This window comes from Macaca nemestrina, chromosome 10, assembly GCF_043159975.1.
Source record: "Macaca nemestrina isolate mMacNem1 chromosome 10, mMacNem.hap1, whole genome shotgun sequence".
NCBI classification, from domain to species: domain Eukaryota; kingdom Metazoa; phylum Chordata; class Mammalia; order Primates; family Cercopithecidae; genus Macaca; species Macaca nemestrina.
Window position 1 is genome coordinate 111,112,666 of NC_092134.1, and position 25,497 is coordinate 111,138,162.

Genomic DNA, 25,497 nt, shown 5'->3' on the forward strand with positions numbered 1-25,497 from the left:
ATCCTCAGATGGCTCCCCTGAAAGTTGCTTTTCTAATTGTGGGGAGCTTTTCTCCCTGGGCCTGCCCGATATGATTGCTGAAAGACCTGGGTTGATCTTACAACGCTGCACAGGTGTAGTAAAAACACCACACCCTTGTGTAAAATAAAATGAGTCACTTTTTCCTTCAAAGTCCTGAGGTAAAGGTAGTTCCAGTGTTTCAGAGTGCACTCCAGAGGGGTGCAAGCCGAAGATAATCTGTTTCCCATCTAGAAAAACAAGTAAAAATAAAAGCGTCCTCTTAGTCTCCTTCCTTTCCGTATGACTGTACATACACAGGGTGGAGGAGGAGGCAGGGAGCGTCCTCCCACTGTTTTCCCTCCCTGCTTCCTGGGTCCAGGCACCATGTTAAATGTGCCACCCGTGGCTGTAGGCGTGGTCCTCCAAGCCATGGAACCGGATGAACTAAGTGATGGGACTAACCACACTTTACCCATGCAGCTTCAGCTTATCCACCTTGTGTGATTCGCCTTTGACTTCCTAAATCTCTATGATCCCCCTGGCTCCCCGAAAAATGGATATTGGGAGAGACTGTGTCGCCTTAGGGCAAGGCTCCTTTAATGGAGGAGGCAGTGTGCTGGATTGCCCGCTACTATGGCCCGTGCTAAAGCAATTACCCTTAGAAAAATGGTTCCAGTTAACCTTCGGACTTAAAAATCCCCTTACTAATTAAGTACCATTTTAATCAGAGACAGAATAGGTTCCTTAAAAGAACGTAAGAACTAAATAGCCATTTTTTCTGCTGGTGGGTCAATATTGAGAATAAAACTTGGCTACGGAAGACATCTTACTCCTAACTGCAAAAGGCAGAACTTTCCCATTTACAGAAGTAGCTTAGATCCTAGTTTCCAGTAGAAAAGGCACAAAAAGGAAAAGTTGGAAAGCTTAATATACTGCAGAGAACCAGCAATGTGTCTTATGGAGAGGATTTTTTTTTTTTCTTTTTTTTTTTTTGAGATGGAGTTTCGCTCTTGTTGCCCAGGCTGGAGTGCAATGGCGTGATCTCGACTCACCACAACCTCCACCTCCCGGATTCAAGCGATTCTTCTGCCTCAGCCTCCTGAGTAGCTGGGATTACAGGTATGTGCCACCACGGCTGGTTAATTTTGTATTTTTAGTAGAGATGGGGTTTCTCCATGTTGGTCAGGCTGGTCTCCAACTCCGTACCTCATGTATCCGCCCACCAAGGTCTCCCAAAATGCTGGGATTACAGGTGTGAGCCACCGCACCCGGCCAGGATTTCTATTTCCACTAGGTGGCGCTGTTGTCTTAGGACTACCATGTGCTTGCCAGAGCAAGTAACCTCACCACGTGGTGGAGGGGAGGCGGCATTGTGGGGGGTGGCCTGGAGGGGTGGGAATCTCTGTTCCTAGAAGATTGCAAGGGCATTTTCGTGAGCTATATACCCAAGACTACAGCATTTCCTGATCTTGCCTAATAGGATTACTTCCTTAGGCTGTAAAAATTCCTGCACATTCTACACACACAGAGAGTAAGAGACCACAGATAGAAAGAGAAACAAAGTTTGGCGGCAGAATAGCAGGAAGAGAGCCTTGAGATTGAAGGACAGATTTGAGTTTGAGATTTGCTCCACTGTGTACTCACCAATCCGCTGAATGAATTCCCGGCCAATGCAGCAAAATGATATGGCTCTGATGATTGGAGGAACACCAGAGTCCTTGGTCTCATGCTGATTTAGATGCGCCAACATGGTCACAAGTCTGGAGTGGTTTTAAGGAGCAGAGAATTTAATAGGCAAGAAAGAGGAAAGGAAGAAGAAAACAGCTGCCCCACACAGAGACGGCGCGGGGGGGATCCAAGCAAAGAGAAACTCTATGTGGCAGAAAAGTGATTGGTTATATGGGAGGCTGGAGGAGGCAGTGTCTGATTTGTGTAGGGCCCAAGGGATTGGTTTGAACAGGTGTGTCATTCATGTAGCTGGCAAAAAACCTGGCCGTCCCAGCTTAGCCCTTTGTTATGCAAAGGCGGGCCTGCCATAATGTCCTGAACATGTGGAGTTATCTGGAGGTGCCTATGACACTTGACACACCTGGTGACAAGAAGAAGGTGGGAATCGCCATACTGGGTGAACCCAGCTTCTAATGGTGTGCATTTGCATATCAAAGCTTGCTGGCCTGGCCCTCTTTAAGCGCCTTTCTGTTAGAAAAGAAATGGTATTGGGGTTGCTCTCGTTTTAAAAGAAAAACCCTTACTGAGAACTCCTTTTACCTTCTCTATCTGCCTAAAAATTATTTCTTAATAACTCCTGTATTAGCCCCACCATCCATCCAGAGTCACTCAGGTCAAAACCCTAGAGGTCCATCCTTGATTCCCTTCTCCCCTTTAACTCACATCCAATCCACCATAAAGTCTTGTCGAGATGACCTGTAAAGCATTTGCCAAATGGATACAGCTTCCTCCGTCTCCACTATGTCCAGCCTGGTGAAAGCTCCCATCATTTCCTGCCTGGAGTACTACAGCAGCCTCTTGCTTGGCCTTCATGTTTGTACTCTCTTCCCCTTCAGGTGTTCTCCATCGACCATCTGGAGTTATCTTTTTCATGTAAGTCGATCACATCACCCTTCTGGTTAAAACCTTCCAAGGACTGTCCGTCAGATTTGCAATGAAATCCAGATGACTCTCCCTAGAAACTGCACAGGGCCTGAGTCCTGCGGACCTTGTCAGTGCCTGCCCTTGCCTCCCTCACCCCTCTTGGCAGTAGGCTTCAGCCATGGTTGCCTTTGTGTCTGTCCCCCAAGTTTGTTCCTGCCTTAGAGACTTGTATAAGCTTCCTCTTCTGCAATGCATGCCCCTCAAAGACAGTTAATTTCTTTTAATTGCCTGAGTTTAGCCTAAACATCATATCATTAGGCCCAAACTAGAGGCTTCCATCATTCACCTATCACAACTCCTTGTTATATTTTCAATATGTTATGTACAGGGTGATCTAAAAGTCTTCATGCATTTCTGTACTTGTATAGGAATGGCCAGTGATGACAGGTTCACCTTGATCAGTGATGAGAGGTTCTATTTCTTCTTAGGAACCCAGGTAAGGATTTGGGTTCATTTCCTTTCTTATCAAGATGTGCCATGGAACTTTTTCCCAGTCATTTTGGATCAAGCAAAGTCCTATTCCCAGAAGCTTAGTAAACATTCCTGTCCTGCATGCAATACCATCCTGGCCCTCATGCCTCTAAACCAGGCATTGTCTCCATCTGACTCTGCCATCTTGCTTTTTGTACTGTTTTGGCCTGTAGACCTCTAAGGGGATGGGCACCAAGATGAAGGTCACTTGGCTTAGGTAATATCCTTGGGACCACTCTCCTTAGTAGCCCTGGAACTAGCCTTGCTAGGGTAAGATCCTAGGAGGGGCATGTAGTTGTCCTCCAAAGCCACCCACTTTTATTCTTTTTGCAAAACCTTCTTTTCTAGTCATATTCTCGATTTCTTCTAGACACGTTTTGTGATCAGTAAGTGTTCAGTGAAGGTCTTGGTCAAAGGGGAAAATTTAGAGGTCAAGTCTATATAAGAGGGAAAGGGAAAGGCATTAAGAATATGCCCAGTTAACACAATTTCTATTTAAGGAGCTAGGATGGTACATTTAGGAGAAACAGCACAGGTTTCTAAACATGGTAGGATGAGAGAGTCAAACAAGAAGAGAAAACCCAGGCTATTCAGCGGTGGGTTTGTCTTTGTCCAATACTAAGATTGAGAGCTTCTGACTAAGCTGAGGAAAAGCTAGATTGAGCTGCCTGGCATGTTCTCCTCTGGGTGGCCTGGCAGCAGACACCCCCTGTGCTATGGCATTGCAAGGAAAAGACAGTGGGGAATCAAAGTCCATGGTCCCCTGGAGCTCAGCCACCTTGTGGTTCCCCTGATTCCCTTCGGGGAAGGCTGGGGAATGTGGGGGAGGGAGACCTTTGTGCCATAGAAAGGAATGGCTGGTAGGAAGGGGAGATTTTGAGTGAAGCATAAAAAGTTATTTGGAGCCTGGGTTGGAGACAGCCTCTAAGCATGGGGACCTCCTGCTCCTGCTTTTAATCAGACCAAGAGGGTAAGGAATAGATCCAGAGTTACATCCACATTGTCTCATGTGGCCTCCTCATTGTCATTGCTGCTTAAACAAAATGGGCATGGGGAGAGGGAATGGTTCATCCTCCTTGTGCCTCAGGGAGGGTGTCTGGGGTGGAGTGACCTTGGCAGCCTGCCTCCCATGGGAGGACCGGGCCTGCTCAGAGCACAGAATAGTAGTGGGCTGATACCATACCTTTTTTGTTTTATTTTTAGTTGCCAAACACAGGTAAATCACTTTGACTTAAGTTGCTTATAAAATGCTGTATCAGCTACTACTAGTTAAATGAGTTACTATTTGTCAAGAGCTTAGAACAGCACCTGGCACTGTTACCTATTAATTTAATAGCAATCGTTACCGTGATTGCAGCTGTGGTGTTTCAGCTACTGGCTTCTGGCAGCCTGTACAGATAATCAGCTCTCAGTGTTTCTCCAGGGGAATCAGGGCAATGCTCATCAGCTCAATTTGCCTGATGGACTTAAAAGACATGAAAGGGAAAAGGTTGAGGGAACCGCTCCACATGCAGTTATTTGTTCTGACCAAATATCTGGCATTGGTGCCTTCTGAAAATGAAATATGCTCCAATGGCCTCACATACACATGCATGTGCCGCACGATGTGTGCAAAGTGTACCTCTGTTACTGAAACAGGAACCTACTTACTGACAATGGCGAAAGAAACATGAAGGCGGTATTTATTGGGTTGGCTGTGACGTCATCAGACCACTTAGAGCCATCTCTGAGCCACCTACTACCTGGCCCCATTGATGGGGGGGGGTCCCATATGATTCCACTCGGATTCAGACACTAGGCTGATAAGCCTTCACAGTCAGGCCTCCTACTGAAATAGAATACTTGTTTCCTAGTCACAACCCTGCTAACTGAAACAGGATCCAGTCCAAACGGGATAAAGTTAAAAAAAAAACAACAGGCCGGGCGCGGTGGCTCAAGCCTGTAATCCCAGCACTTTGGGAGGCCGAGACGGGCGGATCACGAGGTCAGAAGATCGAGACCATCCTGGCTAACACGGTGAAACCCCGTCTCTACTAAAAAATACAAAAAACTAGCAGGGCGAGGTGGCGGGCGCCTGTAGTCCCAGCTACTCGGGAGGCTGAGGCAGGAGAATGGCGTGAACCCGGGAGGCGGAGCTTGCAGTGAGCTGAGATCTGGCCACTGCACTCCAGCCTGGGCGACAGAGCGAGACTCCGTCTCAAAACAAAACAAAACAAAACAAAACAAAAAACAACAAAACCAGCAGTTGGCGACAAAAACAATCGCTAGCCGACCTCATTGCTTATTTGCATTAGACACGCCCACCAAGCGCCATGACAGTTTACAAATGCCATGGCGACAACTCGGAAATTACCACTCCTTTCCGTGGCAACAAACTGGAAGTTACTGCTGTTTTCCTAGAAAAGTCTCAATAACCTGCCCCCTCAATTTGCATTAACCCATCCTTTAACTTGCATATTATTAAAAGTGGGCTTTTGAGAGTATGAATATAGTTGCCGAGAGTCCACACACTGCCAACTCTAGGTGCACTGCTTATGAGTTAGCCCTACTCTGCTAGGAGCAGTACCAGTTAATAAAAGATTGCTAACCCCATCAGCTCACCCTTAAATTCTTTCCTAGGCAAAGCAAAAATCTCTCTAGGGCTCAGCCCCAGTTTTGGAGCTTGCCTGTCCTGCATCACAACCATCATCCTGGAACACGAGGAAAGGAAAGCCAAGGCCCTCCTGGGGACATGTGGCTCCCTCCGCACACCCACCCTCACACCTCCTCGGGCACAATCACTGTCTGCCTGTTCCTTGGCCCATAGATGTTTGTGAACCCCATGAGTGAAACTAGACCACTGGATTACTAGCAAGAGGGATTTAAGCCCAGGTCCCTGAGAGTAAGGTTCTGTATGTTAGGTTGCCTGTCTCTGAACCACTTCACTTGTAAGGACAGGCTGGCTTTCTCTCTCTCTACTCAAACCTTCACTCCTTTACTGTTTGTCCCCATTCTGCTCTGACAGTCTCATATCAATCTGCTCCTGGGGCCTGTTACTTCTCTTGATAGTTTTCTTCCCTGTTTGCAGAATCTCCTCCACCTGCAGACCACTGTGAGCTGGCTCTCTCCCTGCACTGCCTTAGCCCCCCAGCCTGACTGCCAGCAGAGTCTCACTCAGGTTGCACTGCCTCAGCTGCCTGCTGTTCTGGGCAGACATTTGCCCAGGTTGCTGCCAGCCTGCCTTGGTGCTCTGAGGGGTTCTAGGACCCAGGTCCCCTGTCTGGAGACTTGTCTAACCCTCTTTAATTCCAGGGGTTTTAATCAGGCTTCTACTGGAAGCAGAGTCCCAGCTGGATGTCAAAGAGGCTTCTTCTGCCACCTACCAGTGCCTGTTGGAAAGGTCAGATTTCCCCCAGGGACCCCTGGGTAAATGCCAGAGCATCTTTTGGGTCATTTCAACCTTTGATGAAGTCTGCTGGTGGGGGGATAGGTGGGCATGGATTACTATCAGAAGATGTTCTCTTTCTCTCCCCTCTCCTCTTTTATTTGACGTGATTAGCAGGGTTTTCCCCCGCCCCCATGTGATTTAGAACAGCATACTCACTTTTCAGAATGGCATTGATCCGCCGCTTCTGAAATAAACATTGAGCCATCCTGACCAGCTCCTTTGGCGGGAAAAACAATTTCACATGCGTAGCATGACCTAGTCACACAATCCCTTTCTGAACCACGTGGAGTGAAGTCCTGGGGTTCATGTTGATGAACCCTGAGGGGGTGAACTTTCCTCCTCCTGTGGCCCACAATGGCCTATAATGGCCGCTCTGGGCATTCCTTGGGAGCCAGAGACAGAATCTGCACAAAGACAGAAAAGCACCTGGAAGGCAAAGGGGTGACAGGAGCATTTCACTTTGTATCAAGATGTGAGAGCAGTTTCATTTTTGTTTTCCAAAACAGGTACTTTGTCTTCATACACCTAACTTATGAACTAGCCTATTCTCTTCTAAAAGTAGAATAGATACTTGATGTTATCAGAGCTGCTAAGTCTCGATTTTTTAAAAATCTTAATTTTATTGAGGGACATTACATTAATTTTGTTGGGGGGGCCATTCTAGTCTGCTTTCGTTTTCTCTGCCCGCTTTCATACCTTCTCGAACCATGCGGGTTCATACCTCTGGGCCCAGGCTCATGCTGTTACCAGTGCTGGGGTACCCTCTTCGTCCGAAGCTCCTCTCCCACTCAGTAACCAAATTCCCACTCATCGTCCAAGACTCAGCACAGACATACCTTTCTCAGGAAGTCCCCCTTCTCCCCTTTCCAAAGGGACAAGTCCCCTCCCCACTGACCTCCTATATCCCACGCATACATTTCCCTTCTCCCTACCCATGTATCAATCAAAATTTCAGCTGTGTCTCTCTTTCCTTCTACTCAGTAAGCTTTTTTGGAATAGTTGGTGAATTTTAATCATGGTTGCATTGCTCTCAGCCATCACAAACCCTGACATGTCGTTGATGCTTAAATTGGCATTGTTTACCCCTGTCCTCTCTACATTATCTCATTCTAGACACTTTCCTTGCTTGAGAAGAAACTACATGTCCTTGGGCACACCCGCATGACATTTTCTTACTGTTTTAAAATTTTTATTTTTGAGACAGGGTCTCACTCTGTCACCCAGGCTGGAGTGCAGTGGCAGGATCATAGTTCATGACAACCTTGACTTCCTGGGCTCAAGTGATCCTCCTGTCTTAGCCTCCCAAGTAGCTAGGGCTACAGGCACATGCCACCACACCTGGCTATTTAAAAAAAAAATTGTAGAGGTGGGGTCTTGCTATGTTGCCCAGGCTGGTCTCCAACTTTTTGGCTCAGGCAGTCCCCCCACCTCAGATTTCCTTACTTTTATAGTGGTTACTGTGTGAGGCTGCTCAACACATTTAGTTTTGTAATGTCTTTGCTCTAATGTCTGCATCAGCAGTTAAACTTTTTGGTCTCAGACCCCCTTAATAATCTGTTTTATTTTGAGACAGGGTTTTGCTCTGTTGCCCAGGCTGGAGTGTAGTGGTGCACTCATAGTGATCATAGCTCACTGCAGCCTTGAACTCCTGGGCTCAAGTGATCCTCCCACCTCAGCCTCCCAAGTAACTGGAACTACAGGTGCACGCCACTATGTTTGGCTAATTTTTAAATGTTTTGTAGAGACAGGGTCTCGCTGTGTTACCCAGGCTGATCTCAAACTCCTGGGTTCAAGCAATCCTCCTGCCTCAGCTCCCAAAGTGTTGAGATTAGAGATATGAGCCACCACATGTGGCCCATAGGTGGAGCTACCCAAGGAGAAGGATTAGGAGAATGAAGAGTCCATACAGCGCCCCTGCCCTCGGCTGCCCCTGCCCTCTTCTCAGACTAACACTTCCATCACAGTCATCTATACTCTGGCAGACGCTATGTTTCCCCTCTGCCACCAAGAGGCTCCTTGGGGGCAGTGTGTGAAGATATGCTTTGTCTCGTAGTTGGATGATGATCATTTCTGGGCTGTGGGACCCTAGAGCCATTCAGACCAAGGTATACATCTCCTCCAGTTCTCCATGTGGCCTCTGAACAAAGAGTGATTAACTGTTCTGTTACAAATAAAGTTTCGGTACCACAAAAGAAATAGCACTTGAATATAAAATTTTTCTTTTTAATTCTCAGCAAGGCAATGTACTTCTATAGAAGGGTGCGCCCTTACAGATGGAGCAATGGTGAGCGCACACTTGGATAAGGGAGGGGAAGGGGTCTTTATTCCTGACGCACATGGCCCCTGCTGCTGTGTCGTTCCTCTGTTGGCTAGGGTGAGACGGCACAGGCTAAACAAATTCCGATTGGCTAATTTAAAGAGAGTGACGGGGTGAGTGGTTTGGTGGGAAAAATGGTTATGCAGGGTGGAGAATGAGTTACGGCGGAGCAGGTGGCAGGTAATCGGAATGAGTCAGGGTGGAGCAGTGATTGAAATGAGTCAGGGTGGAGCAGGTGATCGAAAAAGGTTGCTTTATGAGGAAGTTAAGTTTAAAAGTAGAAGGCAAAGAATTGAACATACCAACATATTGATTCTTTGGAAGGAAATTTAGAACTCGTATCTAACAGTTCCATGGCTCATTCCCAAAACAAATCTCCAGGCTTCTGAGATTCAACTTTGGTCATTAAGTGATTCTCTTCTACCAAGAGGGCAGAAACTCACCTCAGCCTCCATCCCCATCCAACAAGCACCTTCCCAGTGATGGAGGGGAAGAGCTCCCTAGAGTGGGCAAGGCACACTCTACAAGGACAAGGCAAGAAGGGATGAGTTCTTAGTCTGCAAAGTCTCTGGCTTGCATGTTGGGGTGGAGTTTCCAGACCGCAGAGTTTCCCCTGCAGCTATGAGTGAACCATAGGAAGGTGGGCGGAAGTTGTGGAAGCAACTTTGGAAAGTTCCTGGCGGGTCACAGGTCTGGATCAGAAGACAAGTGCACCAAGGGAAGGCAGAGAAACTGGGAGAGACACCTCATACGCAGCAGTTAACCAAGAAAATAGCAGATTAACCCAGTGTCAGGAAGGTAAGTACAAAAGTGTGTGGATAGATAGGCAGATGGCATGGATATTTGTCTAAAGGTGGACTAGCAGACAGCTGGGTGTGTTTAAATAGGTCAGCCAATTGACTAGGATGATGAGTTGCGTTGCAATAACAAAGGTGACTGCCTAAGCTATCCCAGAAGGAGGTTTAGGACACTGTCTGAGGACCAGGTCAGACTTTGGGACCAGTAGCCCCAATCCTTCCCCATTTTCATCTCATTTTTCCTGCCTTGCTCCTTTACCCCAACACTATAACTTCAACTCTGCCCAGGTCACAATTTGTAAGATGTGCTCAGGGTACAAGAAATGGGTTCTAGCAAACTGTTTAGAAACTTGAGGTACTCATATCCCAAGTCACACTTAGTTTCCAAATGTCATCATTCCCCCAAAAGAGAACTCCTGGGCTATGACCTGAAATCCTTCTTTCCCCATTCCCCAACCTGAAGCATGGGTGCCTCACCATTGTCCTCTGGTAATTGGTGATGATATTTGTCAACTTCTAGCACAGTGGAGTTGACATCTTGTTCTTTAAGTTGTCTTTGTTTTGACCTCTAGTAACTTGAAGGTTCCTCCAAAATTGCTTTCCAACAAATATAGGAGAGGGGATTCAAGAAGAAAGGAAAGCTAAAGGGGAGAGAATAAAAAGAATGATGATCCCCGGTGGAGAGAAGAAGAGGAGCTGATCTAGGGAGAGGATTAAAGCTGGACCATGGCTTCAGGGGAGCAGAAGGTATGGGTCAGCCTAGGGCCAGATGACAAGACCTGGAGCTGGGAATGCACTGGACCAAATGTGCTCTGCTGACCGGACTTCCTCCTGGGTATGTGCCCAGCCAGCTACCTTGATGGAGCTGGTCTACCTGTTACCAGTAGAAGGTGTCTGAGTTATTGGTGGTGAATCCATGTGGGTCTGCAGCAACTTCAATTCTTGCCTCCTCAGAAGAAAGAATTTGATGGAGGGGCATACAGCAGAAATAGAGATCATGGAAAATTTCAGAGAAGGAGTGGACGTTTATTAAAAAGTCTTTAGATCAGTAAAGAAAGGAAAGAACACTTGGAATAGATCCAAGTGGGCAATTTGGAGAACAAGTGCAAGAGCAGTGATTAACCATGAGCCTAGGACTTCACAGGCTCACCTCTTTCCCATGATTCTTCCCTTGGGGTGGGCTCCCGCATGCGCAGTGAAATCCTTACCCTTTGGAATTGAGCATGCGCAGTGTGTTTAGGAAGTCGTATGCATGCCCGTCTGAGGCTTTCCTTTTCCCAGTGGAGTGTACCCAGGAGGTCGTACTTCACCATTTTGTCTCTTAACTTGCATGCCTAGGAAGTTGCTTTTCTCAGGGTCTGCATTCAATTAACACTTTAAGGTTAACAGCTGTGGATCCTCAGGAGGTTGTCTCTCCCTGGCCACCTGGCCCTGCTGCTGCTAATGTAATACCTAACCTTGTTTTTAGACTCTCCCTTAATCACCTAGCCTTGTTTCCACGTGAATAGGCTCTCCCTTAGCTGAGAAAGCCAGATGAACTCCATTTGGCTCCTTCATTTACAAGACATCAAGGACTCCTTACCCACCCCCTTCCTCAAGGAGTTAACTTGTGTAAGCTAACTCTCAACATATCAAAGAGTCCAGTTAACTGACAAGGTACTGAAGCAAGCAATATACGAAGTTCCCAGGATTTCGCTCAAGAGATAACACCATAAAGCCTTGAGTTTGTGTCCGGCAGATCCCCCATACCTATCGCCTTATGATAGATTTAGATCCCCTGCACCTGGAACTGTTTGTTTCCCTGTAACCATTTGTCTTTTTAATTTTTTTGCACGTTTTTACTTCTGTAGAACTCCTGTAACTAAGCTCACCCTTCCCTTTCCAAACCAAACTATAAAGGAAAATCAAGCCCCTTCCTCGGGGCCGAGAGAATTTTGAGCACTAGCAGTCTCTCGGTTGCCAGCTAATAAAGGACTCTTAAATTTGTCTACAAGTGTGGCGTTTCTCTAGCTTGCTCAGATACAACATTTGGAGGCCCCAGCGAGATTATATTCGCCACTGGGCAAGAGCTGGGCTCACTCCAGGCTCCCCTAGATGGATTCCTGGCTTATAGGGGAGCCCACCTGGAAAAAAAAATTTCCACGTCTCTGAAAGGTGACTGTCTTCCAGAGGAGAGCAGATCGACTACCGTGTGTGTGCCCACAAAATTCAGCCTCTGAGTCCTCAGCTTCTGATCCCGGGGTCAGGTAAGTCAGATTTGACTTTGGTTTGGTGAGAGGGAGGCAGCCCTGATGAGGGTGTCCCTCTCTTTGACTCGGCCCACTTTTCCAGGATGCTGGAGGACACAGCCCTGGTTTTTCTGTTAGGCGCCTTTTGGTTCTGGTTTGGTGAGAGGGAGGCAGCCCTGACAAGGGCGTCCGTCTCTTTGACTCAATCCATACTACAGGACACTGGAGGATAGAGTACTGGTTTCTGGCAGGCCGGCCTCTCCATTAAGACTAGTGTCTCTCTCCTCTCTTTCTTTCTCGCTCTCTCTCCCCCTTTCCCTATCTCTTCTCCTTCTCTCGTTCAGGTCTCCCGGGACCTTCGTTTAGAATGAGAAATAAGAAAAATTGTTATGAACTCTGCGTGAATGTGTGCACGACTGAGGAGTCCAGGGGCCTCTGGATCTGTGGGGTTTGAGTGGGCCCTCACCTGCGGTTCCGTGGCGACCTCATGAGGCTTAAGGCAGCATCCAACACAGCTTGATCTGAGCCATGGGTTTATACTGGCCTGCCAATGCTAAGAGGAGCCCAAGTCCCCTCGGGGGAGCGGCCAGGAGGGCATCTGACTGATCCCATCATGGGACCCCCCTCCCCTTGTCTGTCTAATAAAAACTGCTGTAATTGTTTATATACCCTAGGATCTATTGTTTGCTTTATGTTCATTGTCTTGCGTGGTGTCTGTAGTCTTGTTTAGTGGTTGTCAAAGTTTCGTATGTCAGGTTGTTGATATTTCCCAAGACGTCTGGGCAAGAACTTCTTCAAGGTCCTTAGTGTTGATTTTTTATCACAGGAGGTTAAATTTCTTATCAATTGTTTAGGCTGGCCATCCCAGTCCTGCCTTTTCTGTCAGAAACAAATCAGGTGTTGTTACGGGAATGAGTGTGAAGAACATACGCCTGTTTGGGATTTCTGGCACCATGAAGGTTGCTGACTTTTAAATTGTCATACCCCATGTCCAAGTGACTGGGCCACCTCTAGACTAAACCGGTGATGGGTTCAAAATAGCCACCCCAAGGCCGGGTGCAGTGGCTCACGCCTGTAATCCCAGCACTTTGGGAGACCGAGGCGGGCGGATCACAAGGTCAGGAGATCGAGACCACGGTGAAACCCCGTCTCTACTAAAAATACAAAAAATTAGCCGGGCGCGGTGGCAGGCGCCTGTAGTCCCAGCTACTCAGGAGGCTGAGGCAGGAGAGAATGGCGTGAACCCGGGAGGTGGAGCTTGCAGTGAGCTGAGATCGCACCACTGCACTCCAGCCTGGGCGACAGCGCGAGACTCCGTCTCAAAAAAAAAAAAAAAAAACAAAATAGCCACCCCGCAGACCTCCTTGCTCACCTCTTTTGTCATCCCATAACTTTTCCCGTGCCCTTAAATAGGGCACTGTGCAGAGAAACCTATGCCCATACCGCTTTACTTCATTTAGACTCTTATTCTATTCCTCTGTGGCTACTCTCCTACCTTAGGAAAGAGCTGAGTGGCCCTTTTCCTCCTCTCATCCCTACCCCTTACCCCATACACCTCGTTTTCTGGTGTCTCAGCAAGTTCAGTGTCTCCAGGACTTCGTTCTGCTCTCACTCCTCAAACCCTTAAAAGAAAAGGCTGAGTTTGAGCTATTTGCCTTTGAGTTGTGGAGACACCAAAAGTATTTAGGCTACAGATCCAGGGAAAGAGGGAGGACACCTAGGTCCATCCGGCCAAGGAGACCTCGGGTCGGCCTCTAGTCCTCCTCTCTCAATCTTAAAGCTAAAATGTAACCGTCATGTGGCAAGTGGTGTTAGCTATTGTCTTTCTGCTCCTTCTGGTTAAGTTAATTTTGTTCTTCCGATACTCCAGTCCCCAGGAAGTGAGTTTCTCTGTTGGTGTTGTGGACAGATATCCCTGCTCAAACCTTGTTAAACTGCCTCCAAAAATGGGAAATTCCTCTTCCCAGCCCTGTAAGGATTGGAGCCCCCTCCAAAGTACGTTGCAGAATTTTTCTCTAGGCTTCTCAGAGGATTATGGAGTCCGCCTTAAAAAAGGCAAACTCCGGACATTCTGTGAAGTAGAACGGCCAAAGTTCGGAGTCGGGTGGCCCCCAGTAGGGTCACTGAACCTCGCAGTTGTTCAGGCTGTGTGGCGGGTTGTTGCTGAAACTCCTGGCCATCCCGATCAGTTTCCCTACATTGATCAATGGCTGAGTTTGGTCAGAAGCCCCCCTCCATGGCTCCGCTCATGCGCCCTTCATAATTCTGCCTCCAAGGTCCTGTTGGGCTAGACCACACTTTCGGCTGGACCCTCAGCCGGTTTAGCTCCCCCTGTACTGCCTCCCTCTGAAGAAGAGGAGAGTCTCCCCAACCCAGTTCCACCACCTTATAACCGTCCTGCTCCCTTAGAATCTTCCCTCGTCTCCGCCTGTTGCCTCTGGATTGCAGCTGTGGCAGGAGGAAGTAGCCCTCGCTTCTACCACTGAGAGAAGCACAAGTCCCTCCGGGTGGTGAGTGCCCAGCCCATTCTTGGTTTATGTCCCTTTTTCTACTTCTGACCTGTATAACTGGAAGGCTCATAATCCTCCCTTCTCTGAAAATCCCCAGGTCTTGACCTCACTGATGGTGTCCGTGCTCCGGACCCATTGGCCCACCTGGGATGACTGTCAGCAGCTCCTTTGACCCTTTTGACCTCTGAAGAAAGGGGACATATCCGAAGAGAGGCCGGAAAGTATTTCCTCATCAGCCAATAGTCCTGAGGAGGAAGCTAGAGACCTTCTTGAGGAGGGTCTTTCCCTCTACCCGGCCTGATTGGGACCCGAATTCCTTGGGTGGGAAGAGAGCTTTGGACGATTTTCACTGGTATCTCCTTGCAGGTATCAAGGGAGCTGCTGGGAAACCCATAAACTTGTCTAAGATGACTAAACTCGTACAGGGGCCTGATGAGTCACCGGGAGCGTTTTTAACGCCTCCAGGAGGTCTATGGGACTTACACCCCTTTTGACCCCGCAGCTCCCGAAAATAGCCATGCTCTTAATTTGGCATCTGTGGCTCAGGCAGTCCCTGATATTAAAAGAAAACTCCAAAAACTGGAGGAATTTGCTTTTAGAGATAGCCAGCTTTTAGAGTCAGCTTTTAGAGATAGCCCAAAAAGTTTTTGACAATCGAGAGTTTGAAAAACAAAAACAATCTGCACAGGCAGCTGAAAAGGCCGCTGATAAAGTATCCAAAAGACAAGCAAAAATCTTCGTTTTTGCTAAGCCTCCTGGTGGCTATCCAGAAGGTCAAGAAGGGAAGGCCCCTATCACAGAGGAATGGCCAGGAAACCTCGGGTCCCTACCAGAAGGGCAAAAGAGGTGAAGAGACTCCCCTAGAAAAGGACCAATGTACTTATCGCAAGCAGACTGGGCACTGGAAAAAGGAACGCCCACTAAGGCCAGAGGAGAAATTAGAAAAGAAAAAGGTCCTCATCCTCCTTGCAACGGAAGAGTCAGATGACTGACGGGGCCAGGGCTCCCTCGCTCTTGGCCCCCAGGAGCCCATGGTGGGGGGCCAGCCTGTATGCTTCCTAGTAGATACTGGGGCAGAGCACTCGGTACTGCACACCCCCTTGGGCAGTGTCTCTAATAAAAGAGTGGCTGTACAAGGGGCTACTGGAGCTATTTAGGAATATCCTGTCACACACTCATGAGAAGTGAGCTTGGGACAGAAAAGAGTGACATACTCATTTCTTGTGGTTCCAGAGTGTCCTTTTCCTCTCCTCAGATAAGACCTGCTCCATAAGTTACAGACCTCTATCTCTTTCTCAGCCCAGGAGGCTCACTTCATGCTAGGAAATACAGCACCCTGCACTGCCCAACTCCTGCTAACTACCCCTCTGTCGGAGGAATATCTTTTAGTTTCACCATCATAACCACTGGAACTTAATACTAATCCTCTCCTGTTGGACTTACAGACACTCTTTCCCCGAGTTTGGGCCGAGTCAAACCCTCCAGGACTGGCTAAACAACATCCGCCAGTGGTTGTACAACTCCTGGCCACTGCCTTGCTGGTCCAGGTAAAGCAATATCCTATGAGTCACTGGGCTAGACAGGGGATTAATCCCCATATTCAATGACTATTACAAGCTGGCATACTCACACCATGTCAGTCCGCCTAGAATACTCCATTTTTCCCAGTCCAGAAACCCAGAATGAATGATTACCAGCTGGTACAGGACTTAAGGGAAGTTAACAAACAGACCATTACTGTCCATCCAACCATCCCTCATCCTTATACACTACTTAGCCTGCTCCCACCAGAACATATAGTATACACTGTCCTTGACCTAAAGGATGCCTTCTTTGCTATTCCTCTGGCCCCTAAGAGCCAACCAATCTTTGCTTTTGGATGGACAGATCCTAGCTCAGGAGACAATACCCAATTGACTTGGACTCGGTTACCTCAAGGTTTTAAAAATTCCCCCACCCTTTTTGGAGAGGCTTTCCAGCAGGATCTTATACCATTCCAAGCTAGTCACCCTAACTGTACTCTTCTTCAGTACGTGGACAACGTTTTATTAGCTGCTGGAACTATAGACAGTTCCCTGCAACATACTAGGGACTTACTTTATCTCCTTCAGGAGCTCGGGTATCGAGTCTCAGCCAAGAAGGCCCAGCTTTGTCTTCCCAGAGTGTCCTACCTGGGATACGAGATAAACCAAGGAAAAAGGGCACTCACCAGTGCCTGGAAAGAAGCCATCCTACGAATCCCCACTCCCACCACCAAGAGACAGGTACGTGAATTCCTAGGGGCCGGGGGATACTGTCGCCTATGGATATTGGGGTTCGTGGAGATTGCCAAGCCCCTGTACACTGCTACAGGAGGGAATGGCCCGCTAGTTTGGACAGACACAGAAGAACAGGCTTTTCAAAATCTGAAAAAGGCATTAACTGAAGTCCCTGCTCTAGCCCTCCCAAATATCCCAAAGCCGTTTCACCTGTTTGTCCACGAAAGCCAGGGAGTTGCTAAGGGGGTGCTTACTCAGACTTTAGGACCCTGGAGATGCCCAGTGGCCTATTCGTCTAAGGGGCTGGATCCTGTGGCCTCTGGATGGTCAAGTTGTCTGTGAGCCATAGCGGCAACAGCAAGCCTAGACCAAGAGGCTGATAAGTTAACTCTGGGCCAGAATTTAACCCTTACAGCTCCTCATGCCGTAGAGACTTTGCTATGAAGTGCTTTTGGCAAATGGATGTCAAATGCTTGCATCCTGCAGTATCAGAGTTTACTGTTAGATCAGCCTCGTTTGACTTTCTCTCCCACAAGCTGTTTAAATCCAGCTACTTTACTTCCTGATCCAGACTTCGCCACACCTGTCCCTGACTGTCAGGAACTATTAGAAACTCCAGAAACTGGCTGACCTGATCTCCAAGATGTGCCTCTGAAGAAGGCGGACACCACCATGTTTACAGACAGTAGCAGCTTCCTCAAACAGGGAGTACGAAAGGCTGGTGCAGCCGTTACTATGGAGACAGATGTGCTATGGGCCCAGGCTTTACCAGCAAATACCCTGGCATAAAAAGCTGAATTGATCGCCCTCACTCAGGCTCTCCAGTGGGGTAAGGATAAACGTATTAACATTTACACTGACAGCAGGTATGCTTTTTTTGCTGTACATGTACATGGAGCCATCTATCAGGAGTGCAGGCTACTCAGGAAAGACTATCAAAAACAAAGAAGAAATTCTAGCCCTGCTTGAAGCCGTATGGCTCCCTCAGCAGGTGGCTGTAATCCACTGCAAAGGACATCAAAGAGAAAACACAGCCGTTGCCTGTGGTAACCAGAAAGCTGACTCAGAGACCCGGGATGCAGCGTGACTTCTAGTCAGGCCTCTAAACTTGTTACCCACAGTCTCCTTTCCACAGCCAGATCTGACCGACAATGCCAAGTACTCAACAGAAGAAAAATTGGCTTCAGATCTCGGGGCCAATAAAAATCAGGAAGGTTGGTGGAATCTTCCTGACTCCAGAATCTTCATACCCCAAGCTCTCCAGGAAACTTTAATCGGTCGCTTGCATTCTACCACCCATTTAGGAGGAGCAAAATTGGCCCAGCTCCTCCGGAGCCGTTTTAAGATACCCTGTCTTCAAAGCTTAGCAGATCAAGCGGCTCTCCGGTGTATAACTTGTGCCCAGGTAAATGCCAAGCAAGGTCCTAAACCCAGCCCAGGTCACTGTCTCCGAGGACACTCACCAGGAGAAAGGTGGGAAGTTGACTTTACAGAAATAAAACCACACCGGGCTGGGTAAAAATACCTTCTAATACTAGTAGACAACTTCTCCGGATGGACTGAGGCATTTGCCACCAAGAACGAGACTGCCATCACGGTAGTTAGGTTTTTACTCAATGAAATCATCCCTCGATGTGGGCTGCCTGCTGCCATAGGATCTGATAATGGACCGGCCTTCACCTCGTCCATAGCTCAGTCAGTCAGTAAGGCATTAAACATGCAATGAAAGCTCCATTGTGCCTATTGATCCCAGAGCTCTGGGCAGGTAGAACGCATGAACCACACCCTGAAAAGCACTCTTACAAAGTTAATCTTAGAGACCAGTGAGAATCAGGTAAGACTCCTTCCTTTAGCCCTTCTTAGAGTAAGGTGCACTCCTTACTGGGCTGGGTTTTCACCTTTTGAAATCGTGTATGGGAGGGCGCTGCCTATCTTGCCTAAGCTAAGGGACACCCATTTGGCAGAAATATCACAAGCTAATTTGTTACAGTATCTACAGTCTCTCCAACAGGCACAAGATATCATCCAGCCACTTGTCTGAGGAGCCCATCCCAATCTAGTTCCTGACCAGACGGGGCCCTGCCACTCGTTCCAGCCTGGTGACCTGGTGTTTGTTAAAAAGTTCCAGAGAGAATGAGTCACTCCTGCTTGGAAAGGACCTCATACTGTCATCCTCACCATGCCAATGGCTCTGAAGGTGGACGGCATTCCTGCTTGGATTCATCACTCCCGCATCAAAAAGATCAACAAAGCCCAGCAAGAAACATGGATCCCCAAGCCTGGGTCAGGCCCCTTAAAACTGTGCCTAAGTCAGGTGAAGCCATTAGATTAATTCTTTTTATTTACTTCTCTTGTTTGTTTTTGCCTGTCACGTCCTCTGTGCCTTCCTATTCCTTTCTCCTCACCTCTTTCACGACAGGACATGTATTCGCAAACACTACTTGGAGGGCAGGAACTTCCGAAGAAGTCTCCTTTGCAGTTGATTTATGTGCGCTGTTCCCAGAACCAGCCGGTACCCACGGAGAGCAACGCAATCTGCCGGTCATGGGGGCAAGAAGCGTCAACTTTGCAGCAGGATTTGACACTCCGGGAGCCAGACTGGATGTGGGAGCTCCAAAGGTGCAGAAAAGGGACTCCAAAATGTTGACTTTTACCTCTGTCCTGGGAATCACCCTGATTCTAGCTGCTCAGATACTTACTAGTTTTTCTGCCCTGATTGGACATGTGTTACTTTAGCCACTTACTCTGAGGGATTAACCTGATCTTCAACTATTTCCATAAGTTGTGCTTCCCATCCTAAGTTGTGTACTAGCAAAAATTGTAATCTTCTTACTATAACTGTCCATGACCCTAATTCAGCTCATTGGTATTATGGCATGTCATGGGGATTAAGACTTTATATCCCAGGATTTGATGTTGGGACTATGTTCACCATACAGAAAATCCTGGTCTCATGGAGCCCACCCAAGCCCATCGGGCCTTTAACTGATCTAGGCGACCCCATGTCCAAAAACACCCTGACAAGGTCCATTTAACTGTTCCGCCACCATTCCTAGTTCCTAAACCCCTAGCTACAACAACAACATCTTCAACCCGTCACCTCCTTAACCTCACCCAGGGTAAACTAGCCCAAGATTGTTGGCTATGTCTAAAGGCAAAACCTCCTTATTATGTAGGATTAGGAGTAGAAGCCATACTTAAAAGTGGCCCTCTGTGCTGTCTTGCACAATCCCGTGCCCTCACACTAGGGGGGATGTGTCTGGAAACGCTTCTTGTCTAATTAGTACCGGGTATAACTTATCTGCTTCTCCCTTTCAGGCTACTTGTAATCAGTTCCTGCTTACTTCCATAAGCACCTCAGTCTCTTAGCAAGTGCCTAACAATAACTAGTTGGCCTGCACTTCAGGTCTCACTCGCTGCCTTAATGGGACTGAACCAGGACCTCTCCTGTGCGTGTTAGTTCATGTACTTCCCCAGGTATACGTGTACAGTGGACCAGAAGGACAACTTCTCATTGCTCCCCCTAAGTTACATCCCAGGTTTCGCCGAGCCGCCCTGCTCCTAGATCCCCCCTTAGCCGGCCTTAGCATACCTGGATCAGCGGCCATCAGTACGGCTGCCCTAGTTCAAGGAGAAACTGGACTAATGTCCCTATCTCAACAGGTGGATGCTGATTTAAGTAACCTCCAGTCAGCCATAGATATACTACATTCCCAGGTAGAGTCTCTAGCTGAAGTAGTTCTTCAAAACCGCTGAGGCTTAGATCTAATATTCCTCTCTCAAGGAGGTTTATGCGCAGCTCTAGGAGAAAGTTGTTGCTTCTGTGCCAATCAGTCTGGAGTCATAAAAGATACTCTCCAAAAGGTTCGAGAAAATCTACATAGATGCCAACAAGAATGAGAAAATAACATCCTCTGGTATCAAAACATGTTTAACTGGAATCCATGGCTAACTACTCTAGTCACTGGATTAGCTGGACCCCTTCTCATCCTGCTATTAAGCTTAATTTTTTGACTGTGTATATTAAATTGGGTTCTTAACTTTGTAAAGCAACGCATAGCTTCTGTCAAACTTATGTATCTTAAAACTCAATATGACCCCCTTATTGTAACTGAGGAATCAACGATTTGATTCCCCAAATACACAAGTGGGGAATGTAATACCCAGCCTTGTTTTTAGACTCTTCCTTAATCACCTAGCCTTGTTTCCTTATGAATAGGCTCTCCCTTAGCTGAGAAAGCCAGATGAACTCCATTTGGCTCCTTCATTTACAAGACATCAAGGACTCCTTACCCACCCCCTTCCTCAAGGAGTTAACTTGTGTAAGCTGACTCTCAACATATCAAAGAGTTCAATTAACTGATAAGGTACTGAAGCAAGCAATGTACAAAGTTCCCAGGATTTCACTCAAGAGATAACACCATAAAGCCTTGAGTTTGTGTCCGGCAGATCCCCCATACCTATCGCCTTATGGTAGATTTAGATCCCCTGCACCTGGAACTGTTTGTTTCCCTGTAACCATTTGTCTTTTTAATTTTTTTGCCTGTTTTTACTTCTGCAGAACTCCTGTAACTAAGCTCACCCTCCCCTTTCCAAACCAAAGTATAAGGGAAAATCAAGCCCCTTCCTCGGGGCCGAGAGAATTTCGAGCGTTAGCCATCTCTCAGTCGCCGGCTAATAAGGGACTCTTAAATTTGTCTCCAAGTGTGGTGTTTCTCTAACGCACTCGGGTACAACACTGAATTATCGTTTTTAGAGAGGCAGTATGATAATTGTTGAACCATCACATTCCTAGTGAGTGGCGAAGAACCCTCTTCTGCTCTGCTCATGCCTCTCTAACTACCTGTAACACACCCTGGCTGGAGCCAGGAAGGTGTCTGAGATGCCCTCATTTTAGCTGCAACTTGGAGTGCCTCCATAAAGTTGCTGATGTTCCTTCTGGAGAGATATCCTTTTCATTGTCTTCTAAGGAAACTAGAAGAACTGTAAATTTCCCTGTAAGGAATAAAGAGGGAGAGGAGTGTTTCTCTCCTGCTGGAGGTGGGAGTTTCATTGGAGGTGTTTCATCATGGTGTGGTGAAAACATCAGAAGACTTCAGCTTGGCTTCTGACATAAACTATGCCCCTCACTAGCAACTATCCCCCGGGGAACTTGCTTAACTCCTGGGGCCTCTATTTCTTCACATGCAAAATAAGCTCAATAAAAATTAACATGAGAATCAAGAGATGAAATCCGCGCTAATAGATATCAACTTTCAGGATCTCAGCCTGTTGTTTGGGCTACATCTTTTCACTTGAGGTCATAAGTGCATCTTATGGGTAGTAGAAAGTTGTAGGGGTGAGGGGTACTTGTCCACAGGTCTATGAATAATTGATTACTACTAACTGCAAACTCATATCACAGTCACATGTACCTTTTGTTTAGTTAATAGTGATAGAAAAGAAAAAAAAAACCCAGCAAATTGATTTAGGCAGGGCTCTGTTTACCACCAGCCACATTTTTCTCCCACTTTACCATCAGATAGGTCTGAGAGTGGTCTATCTCTCTGAGCGGTCTCCTCAGAAATTGCCCTGGGGATTTCCTATCCAGGGGAAGAAGCTGGGATAGGTGGTCTCTTCTGGTCTCCTCCAGCCCTCCAAGGTAAGTTAACGCTGCACCTCTTAGTAAAACAGGAGACTTCCCTGATCCCCTGCAATCCTTTGCAGGATATGCCACAGGGGTGCAGCTTGTCTGGCCGCCACTCAAACCCCTTACAGGAGGGGGAGCACACAGACGGGCAGGTGCAGGAGCTGAGGTGAGTGCTTTTGGGCTTTGGCCCCATGGTGGCATCTAGGGGTGTGTGCCTATGACTCTCAGAGTCCCAGTGGGCATGCTACAGTGCTCTTTTAGCTCTACTGTCCGTAGACGGCTTAAGTGTTAACCAGCTCAGTGCCCTCTTGATACCTGGGTTCTTGTCTGCCATCCAGGAAGAATCAGGTCACACACAGACTTGAAGGATGGTGAATGCGGGAATTTTATTGGGTGATGGATGTGGCTCTTAGAGGGAAGGATGGGGAGCTGAAAAGGGGATGGAGTGGGAAGAGGATCTTTTTCTGGAGTTTGGCTGTCCCATGGCAGATCTCTCTGACTGTCCCCAGCTGAACTCCTCTCAACATTCAGATGCTCCTTCTTTTCTCTCCTTCTCCACCATGCCACTCTTCTGCTCCTCTGCTCTTTTGTTCATCTGCTTGTTTGCTTGTGAAGCCTGGGGTTTGGGGTTTATATGGGTACAGGATAGAGGGGTGTGGTGAGCCAAAAGGCAACATTTGGCTTGAAAACAGGAATGCTTGTTCCCATTTAGGGCTGTGGGTTTCCAGGCTTGGGGGTGGGGCCTTTGCTGGGGAACTGCCCTCTTCTACCCAGTATTTCCCTGTCACCTGTCTGTATCATTAGGACTATAATGTGCAGGGCAGCTGTATGGCCTGGAAGCACCTTGTTTCACAATCCTAGGAGCAAGGTCTGCTGTCTTCTGGGCCTCTTCCCAGGACCTCTGCCTCTCCAGGTTTGGCTTCCCAGTCCCTCACCAAAGCATTAGGTTCATTAACTCCCTGTTGTGGCTTCAGTTGGAGGTGGAGGATGGAGGTGAGGGAAGGCGCCTTCTAGCCTGGGTGTGGGGGCAGAAGGCACAAGGGGATGAGAACCCTCAGGACAGAAGAAGGGGTGAGCCAGTTGAGAGGTGGGTGCTGCCCTCACTTCTGCTCTGTACCCTACCTCCCTAAAGTGAATGGACTTACCCACTTTACCCTTGCCAACCTGAACAAAGAAAATGCCATTCACCTAGCTGTGAGGTGGGCTTTTTGTGTATGCATGAGAATGGACTGCCCGGCCACCACCCCAGGGTGCACAGAGGAGGTGTGGCATAGCCTGCTCTCTGGGCTCTGTCCTGAGGACAGACCTGGACAAGGGCCTTCACTTCTGACCCCTCCCAGCAGGGGAGGGGAGGGTGTAGACCTAGATAAAACCAGTGTTTGCTATTTTAATTACCTCCCTCTAAGGGCATTTTCATATGAAACTTTGTTCTATGTTACATTAAGGGAGAGTGATTTTTAGAGGAGCTGGGGGAGGAGGCCCCAGGGTTTTTCTTCTCCCCACAGATACATCTATCAGTGAAATAAAACACAGCAAAGCATTCAGCACAATGCCCGGCACATCGTAAGTGCTCATTGAACATCATTAACACTCTCTTCCATTGCAGTTGGTGAAAACAACACTCAGGATGCTTCAGCTTGGTGAAGAAGAAAAATAAAGCCCAAGTTCTGCCTCTGGGGCCTTGTCCTCCATGTGGTAGCTCAAGGCTAAGGGCAGCTCTGGCTCCAGGATTGCTTTTGCTCAGAATGGGCCAGCATGTCAGAAGTGGTGTTGCCTGCCCTCTGCCATTCTGCATATTCAGCTCCGCCCACTGTGCCTTTCCAAAGCATAGGCCATATTCCTATCATCCTGCTCCACCTGGAGGTCCCATAGCTTATCTGTCCTTCCAACTCTGGGGTGGTGATATAGTTTGGATCTGCCTCCCCGCCCAAATCTCATGTCAAATTGTAATCCCTGGTATTGGAGGTGTGGCCTGATGGGAGGTGACTGGATCATGGGGGTGGATTACTCATGAAGGTTTAGCACTATCCCCTTGGTACTGTCCTTGTGATAGTGGGTGACTTCTTGCAAGATCTGGCTGTTTAAAACTATGTGGCATGTCACTCTTTCTCTCTTGCTTCTGCTCTAGCCATGTGACATGTCTGCTCTCCCTTCACCTACTATCATGATTGTAAGTTTCCTGAGGCCTCCCTGGAAGCCAAGCAGATGTCAGCATCATGCTTCCTGTACAGTCTGCAGAACTATGAGCCAATTAAACCTCTCTTCTTTATAAATTACCCAGTCTCAGGTATCCCTTTATAGCAATACAAGGACAGACAAATATAGGTGGGCAGCCCTGAGAGAGCTCTGCCCCTCCCCTGTCTGAGTGGCTCAAAGCCAGGATCTTTTCCTGGTGCCCTCAGGGGCTTGAGGATAAAGTGGGCCCCAGCATGCAGGCTCTATAGGAAGAAAGATGGAGGGAGGCACTGCTAGGAAAAGGAAGAACACTTAGCTCACACCTCAAGAAGGTGTGACTAGATGAGCAGAAGCCCCTGTCCTAGGGGGGAAAGTGTTCTATCCCAAGGCACATCCTGGCGTAGGAAGATTTGGAGCTCAGGTGGGATTCAGGCTCAGCAGGGCCTCAGGCTCACTATCCTTTGCTCAAAGATACTATCAAAATAAGATGTCAGGAACTTCTCAGCTGTGCCAAACAAAGGCCCAAAGGCCCAGCTGTCTACCATGAAGAGGAGGGACAGCCTTCTCTCTAGGGCCACACTGCCCTATATCGTACAGCCCGGGACCTTTCTTTCAAAGTTGGTTCTTTGCACCCTCAAAGCATCATCTCATCTGTTACTTTATTTGTGACTCAGGGGAAGCTTCTGAGGCAGGCAGGGCATGGGTTATCACAATTTCATAGAAAGGGAAACTGAGGCACAGGGTGGGCTAAGTGACTCGGGCTAGAGTGGAGGACAGCACTCAGATCTTCTTGGATCCAAACCAGACATCCTTCTCCCACATAAAACCCTCACCCTAATCTTAACACTTCTGTGGCTCCATGGGTTCCTCAGTGATTTTAGGAGGAAAAGTCCACAGCAATTGTGTTGGTGTGTGTTGCGTGAAGTCAGGGACCCCGAACGGAGGGACCGGCTGAAGCTGCGGCAGAAGAATATAAATTGTGAAGATTTCATGGACATTTATTAGTTCCCCAAATTAATACTTTTATAATTTC

The 25,497-nt window shown here is 47.8% G+C and overlaps 2 long non-coding RNA genes across 8 annotated transcripts in view; both read left to right on the top strand.

Moving 5' to 3' along the window:
• LOC139356821 (uncharacterized) overlaps positions 1 to 1,147 on the top strand; it is a 55,867-nt gene extending 54,720 nt beyond the window's left edge. The window contains exon 3 of one of the 2 annotated variants that reach the window (XR_011609253.1): positions 997 to 1,147. This is a non-coding gene — a long non-coding RNA (uncharacterized lncRNA). The remainder of the gene's footprint in view (positions 1 to 996) is intronic. The other variant, XR_011609254.1, reaches the window with a different exon arrangement.
• Positions 1,148 to 2,561: 1,414 nt separating this feature from the next.
• Positions 2,562 to 22,995, top strand: LOC105484260 (uncharacterized). Of its 6 annotated transcripts, none has more exons than XR_011609256.1 (11): positions 2,562 to 2,601; positions 3,021 to 3,088; positions 6,415 to 6,502; positions 10,279 to 11,910; positions 14,302 to 14,402; positions 14,500 to 14,768; positions 15,848 to 15,949; positions 16,514 to 16,666; positions 17,232 to 18,494; positions 18,660 to 18,974; positions 19,080 to 22,995. It is a non-coding gene; the product is annotated as an uncharacterized lncRNA (long non-coding RNA). The 6 variants fall into 6 exon arrangements; XR_988832.2 differs by having other exon boundaries at positions 11,834 to 11,910; XR_011609255.1 differs by having other exon boundaries at positions 6,415 to 11,910.
• Positions 22,996 to 25,497: the final 2,502 nt, after the last annotated feature.